Consider the following 6000-nt stretch of genomic DNA (forward strand, 5'->3'; position numbering starts at 1 on the left):
TTCCATCATGGGTTCTTTGCCCACTGGGTCTTTTCCCTGAGTCAAAAGATAAGATAAAAGGAAGAATTTAAATGATTTGGAAAGTACAGACTGAGGTCAAAATAGAGGTAGTTGACATTCTCTTTCAATATTATGATATATATATATATATTTATATGTAAAAATGTATATATATATAAATATATATAAGAGTGTTTGCTAAAGCAAATGACAAAGCAGTTAGGACTTCCTTCATATAGGTAGATTAGGGCGTACAGTCTCCTCATGAGGAACAAAATGGCATGCACTGTAAAGTTAGTGTAGATTTTTTTTAATGGAAGTCAAGCTAAATACTTTTTGGACCTCAGCCAGCTTTTAAATTCTGTCCATATGAGAATTAAAATACAATTAGTCATTAAAACAAAACATGGAAAGTATAAACTAAATGATGGTCAACCAATGTATTTTGAAGAAACTCAGCTTGATATAATGATCAATCTGTTTAGATTATATAAGATACACATATACAAATATTCAAATTACTTAGATGAGTTCAATTTAATTTTCCATGTTGGAATGATTAGTACATTTTCTGACACAGAGCTAAAAATGCAAAAGAAAGAAAACAAAATATGGCATCAAATTCTATTTCAAACTATGCTTTTATTTTCCATCCAGGAGTTTGCATTTTTTCTTTCTTTTTTTTTTTTCTTGATACCTTACTATCCAAATCACATTTGCCATATAGATGCTGTTGTTACATTGAATTTCCATATTCATATATTTTAATCATTTAGTCTTAGGCTGACAGTAAAACCAAAATAAGTCTTTACGTTTAGTTGTAACTCTTTATTATGATACAACTTTGACCTTACAATTTGATGTTCTAATGTAGACTATGGTCTAAAATATATTTTATTTGCATTATTCCTACTGAAATTTTTCATAATTTCAGCAGAATTCTGCACTGAAATTGCTAAGGCAATGAGTATGCAGAGGGTGTGAATTATTTATTTATACAGATGACTTTTAAGTTGAGGCCAACATTAATTTGACTAGGTCACGGGCTTTGGAGGGCTGAAAGCCATGTAAATAGCTGGGGAGCCAATGTCATTTAATTACCATACTGAAGCCTACAGTCTCTGAATAATATATATTCACTTCAAAAAATTAAGTTATTTTATTGATGAAAATGATCTTTGTTATATATCTTTATTAATAAGCTATCATACTTAATAACATGACTTCATATAATTTTCTGATCAGTTATTGCCAACTGCCCAAACTACTTATACACTAAATTATGCTAAAAACTAGATACTGCTAGTGCTTCTTTTACTGTTTATAGACGAAGATGAGGCTTTGCAAGAATTATAACCAGTCCCAACTGTCCTCCCCTATAATCTTCACATCAGTTAGCAAATCTGAGCTAATTTCATAAACTATGGATGGATTTTTCATTGATTTTTTAAGATTCATGTTCTCAAAATGAGACTTCTTGTGTTTAACTAAGTTATGGATTAAAGTTTTATGCTATCTGATGTCTCTGCATAAGGAGTACTTTCCATTATAGACAATTCCAGGTTGCTGCTCTGATTTCACTTCACCTTGCAAGGAGGATTTAACTGTGGAATTAGATGTAATGCCTTTTGTTAAATAAAATACAGATCTCTTTGTTAAAACAGTTCACCTGCTTTGGTTATTTAAATTCTCTTCTTTTTCTGCATGTAAATGCACTCATTTGTAAGTCTCTTTTTAGTTTTGTTTTTTGCTCATGCTGGTATTTTTATGCTATGAATACTGTTCTCTCTCTAACCTAGAGCTTGTTTTTTTGTTGTTGTTGTTGTTGTTTTTTCTTTTCCTGCAATTAATAGAACACATGCATTATGTAGGAGTCCCTGTTTTCATCTGGCCCGGAAAACATTTTAGGCAACAACATGATTTGTTTCAACTTTATTAGTGGACAAAAGCCAGCACATTCCTCACAAACTCATAGACTTATTTGGCATTTTATGCAGCATTCAGTTTAAGCAAATAGAATTTTGAATATGCTTTAAAAACACTGAATCTTGCTAGTTTAGTTAGGAGCCAAAATGCATGACTGAAATTTTGGGAAGCTGCTCATTTTCCTAATCTTTCCCTCTGAAATGCAGGGGTTTGATTCCAGACAATAGGCTGCTAAATTAATTAATCATGGTAATTTGTTTTATATTTTCTTTGCTTAACTAGATCGACATATAGATCTAAATTTGATCCTACTGCCATGGTCTGTGTATATATGTGTACATATATGTATATATAAAATTTATTTGTTCACACATCTCTCTTATTGGTCATAGGTTTGGAATCTCTTTTTGACTAACTCAGGGAACCTGAGATTCCAAAGTGGAGAAAACAAGCCTACCTAAGAAAGGCTTTTTTAAAAACAGTGTTGAGAGGCCATAAAGGAGGAAAAATTTATATAGTTCCTCACTGGAGAAACCATGAACATTTAAAAAGGCCTTTCAAAAAAAAAAATAAAATAAAATAAAAAATAAAAAGGCCTTTCAGCCAGTTGCAAGCCCTCAGCTTGGATTTAACTTCCTTACCAAGGCACCTGAATCATCTTCACTTCCAATGGAGCCAATGCAATTTATAACACGGTTCAATCCCTCATTTGTAAAATAAATCATCCTACCCCAGTTAACCTAGTTTCAATCCTTGTTTTGCATAGAGGATCTGAGTGAGAACAACACTTGGAGCCTTTTGCAAATATAACTGCCCACTCTTTACTTTCCTTGAAACTTCAAGTTTCTACCTAAATCTATGTCTCCCAAATTGCAATTCTAATTGCCCAAATAAATGGCTCTTTGCTTAATTTTCAGTGAATTCTTTCTTGGTTGACACTGTTGGCCTGTATCTGATGAACTATTCTAACTGTGCCATCTGTAAAAGTCTGTACTTATCTGATAAGTCAAAATAACCTTCAGTAAACTTTTCAATATTTGTGACAACAAATAACCCTCCAGGTAAGAGAAAGCCTCTTAATTTACAAATTTAAGACATCCTTTGCAATGCATACTCCTCCAGTATAGAAATTATTAAACTTGTATAAATAAAGTTATCAACCTCTTTTTTTTTTTTTTCTTATTTCTAGAACTATAAATAAATACAGCCAGATTTAGGTCTATCTTATGATGAGTACTGCTATTGGGTGAACACAATAATAATGAAAGTATGCTAGATTATTATGCAGATGTAGGCATATATTGATGTGTTTGCCTTTCATTTTCAGATTGAAATCAATTCTACTTTAGTGTCAGTATATTCTGGGTAGAAAGGATATCCTACTGTGATTTCAGCATAATAATGGTTGATTGAAGTGTCAATGATTCAGCTGTGTTTTATATTACAAAGTTAAACATGGTCTTTTCATTTAAACAAAATGGATCAGAATAGATGGGGGTGTCAGGACAACAGGTCACTGTAGAACAATTTAAGCACCTGGCATACTCCATTGAAAAACAAAAACGAATTTATTAGCTTGACCCTGACCATAATTGGAACTGTACCTCAACCTCTCTCATACTTAAACAAGCAGCACAACTTTCTGAACACACATTACTTTTTATTTTCTTGGATGTTATTGCAGATGTGATACCATTTAAATGAATTGTTGAAAATTCTGAGAAAAGAAGATGCTAATTTTATAAAAAGCCCATAGATTCTATTATTCATGTATTTTGAATAATGATTTCTTTTTTAGGAATATGGAGGCAGGAGAAGGCATAGCTTCTAGGTACACTGACAGCACTCTTGAAAATGAACTGGGAGATCTTAGCAAAATGTGGTTAGCTTCATTGATTAAATATTACCATAATACAATAATCAGAAATTATAGTAAGAATTTAGATCATACCTTTCTTTTAAAAGTATTACATATATATGAATATAAATTGGCAGTGTGAATAGTTCAAAATTGAGAGTGTGAAAGTGAGGGTGTAATCTTAACACTGCAGCTAACTAGGGGTCCAGATGATAAGAAAGCAGGAGGCAAGCTGACAACAAAGCACAAGCTGACAACCCCACAATACTTCCCCACTCCCAGGTGCAATTGTGTCACATTCTTAAGGCACTCCTGGCTGCCCTCAAGCTAAAGGAAGGAAAAACAAATGGTTAACTTATACAGATTAGAATCCTGCAAGACATGTGTCTCCCTCAGTTTACAAATGTCTTAGTGATTTACAAGAAAAAAGCATTCTTATCAATAACCTAACTTCCAGAACGAGATGTAGATAAAATTAAATGTCTTTATAATCTGCAGCCCACTGACAAGTACTTGAGGCAAGTAGAGTATAATGTTCCTCCAAGGAAGCTCTCAGCTATCTTAATGTTAATGCCTTACTAGAGGGAAAAACCACCTTAACTTGATAATGCCAAGGCCTCCAGTATTTCCTCTAGGTCCTCTTTAGCATACGAAAGTTCTTTTGAAAATCTCCCTTTTCCTTACCTCCCTCAATTCCCAAGTTTATAATCAGCCACCCTTCACAACTCCTGTGCAACTGCTCTTTCTGCCCACAGTTCCTGTCTCCATTCTTTAATAAAATGAGCTTTTTGCATCAAAGACATCTCAATAATTCTTTCTTGGTTGTCAGCTCCAGATTTCATCCCAACAAACTTCATCTACATTCAAAAACTACATCACAACCTTCATTAAATTCTTCTTTTTTTTCATTAAATTCTTAAACCTGTCTGGAATTCTGTATCGTCTGTTAAAATAGTTGGTCAAGGAGATCTCTAGTCCTCTACTTCAAGGCTTCTACCCTCCTCTGAATCAAAAATCAACTCTCTAAACTTGAGTTTTCTCACTTGGAAAGTAGAATAACAATAAGTGTACATTATCAATAAAATGATGTACATAAAACACTATGCAGAGTGTGCCAGCAATATACACTAGCTGCTATACTCATTATTACCATTGTGATATAATATATATTGGACAAAATAGACATTAAATCAAAAACTGTAACAGGAGATGAAGAAGAGCACTATATCATAGTAAAGGGATCTATCCAAAAAGAAGACCTAACAATTTTAAACATCTGTGCCCCCAATATGGGAGCACCCAATTTTGGAGCACCTCTATAATAATTGTAGAAACAGTAACACCCCACTTATATCAATGGACAGATTATCTAAGCAGGAAATCAACAAGGAAACAATAGCTTCACTTGACACATTGGACCAGATGGACTTAATATATATTTGGAACATTCCATCCTAAAGCAGCACATTCTTTTCGAGTGCACGTGAGATATTCTCCAGAATAGATCACATACTAGGTCACAAGTGAGGCCTCAATGAGCACAAAATGATTGAGATTATGCCATATATATTTTCCAGCTACAACCCTATGAAATGAAGTCAACCACAAGAAAAAATCTGGAAAAACCACAAATACATGGAGATTAAAGAATGTTCTACTAGGGGTGCCTCAGTGGCTCAGTGGTTGAGCATCTGCCTTTGGCTCCGGTCGTGATCCTAGGGTCCTGGGATCAAGTCCTGCATTGGGCTCCCTGTGAGGAGCCTGCCTCTCCCTCTGCCTGTTTCTCTGCCTCTCTCTGTGTCTCTTATGAGTGAATAGATAACATCTTAAAAAAAAATCCTACTAAAGAATGAATGGGTCAACCAGAAAATTAAAGAAGAAATTAAAAAATGCATAGAAACAAATGAAAATGAATACATGATGTTTCAAAACCTTTGGGATGCAGCAAAAGCTACCTTAAGAGGGAAGTATATGGGAATACAGACATATCTCAAGAAGCAAAGAAAATCTCAAGTATGCAACCTATCCAAACACCTAAAAGAGCTAGAAAAAAGAAAAACAAATGAATCCTAAAGCCAGCAGAAATAAAGATTAGAGCAGAAATACATGATATAGAAACAAACACAAAAGCCCATAGTAGAACAGTTCAATGAAACCAGGAGCTCATTCTTTGAAAGAATAATAAAATTGAAAAAACTCAATCCAGACTTATCAAA

This window comes from Canis aureus, chromosome 35 (genome assembly GCF_053574225.1).
Source record: "Canis aureus isolate CA01 chromosome 35, VMU_Caureus_v.1.0, whole genome shotgun sequence".
NCBI classification, from domain to species: Eukaryota; Metazoa; Chordata; class Mammalia; order Carnivora; family Canidae; genus Canis; species Canis aureus.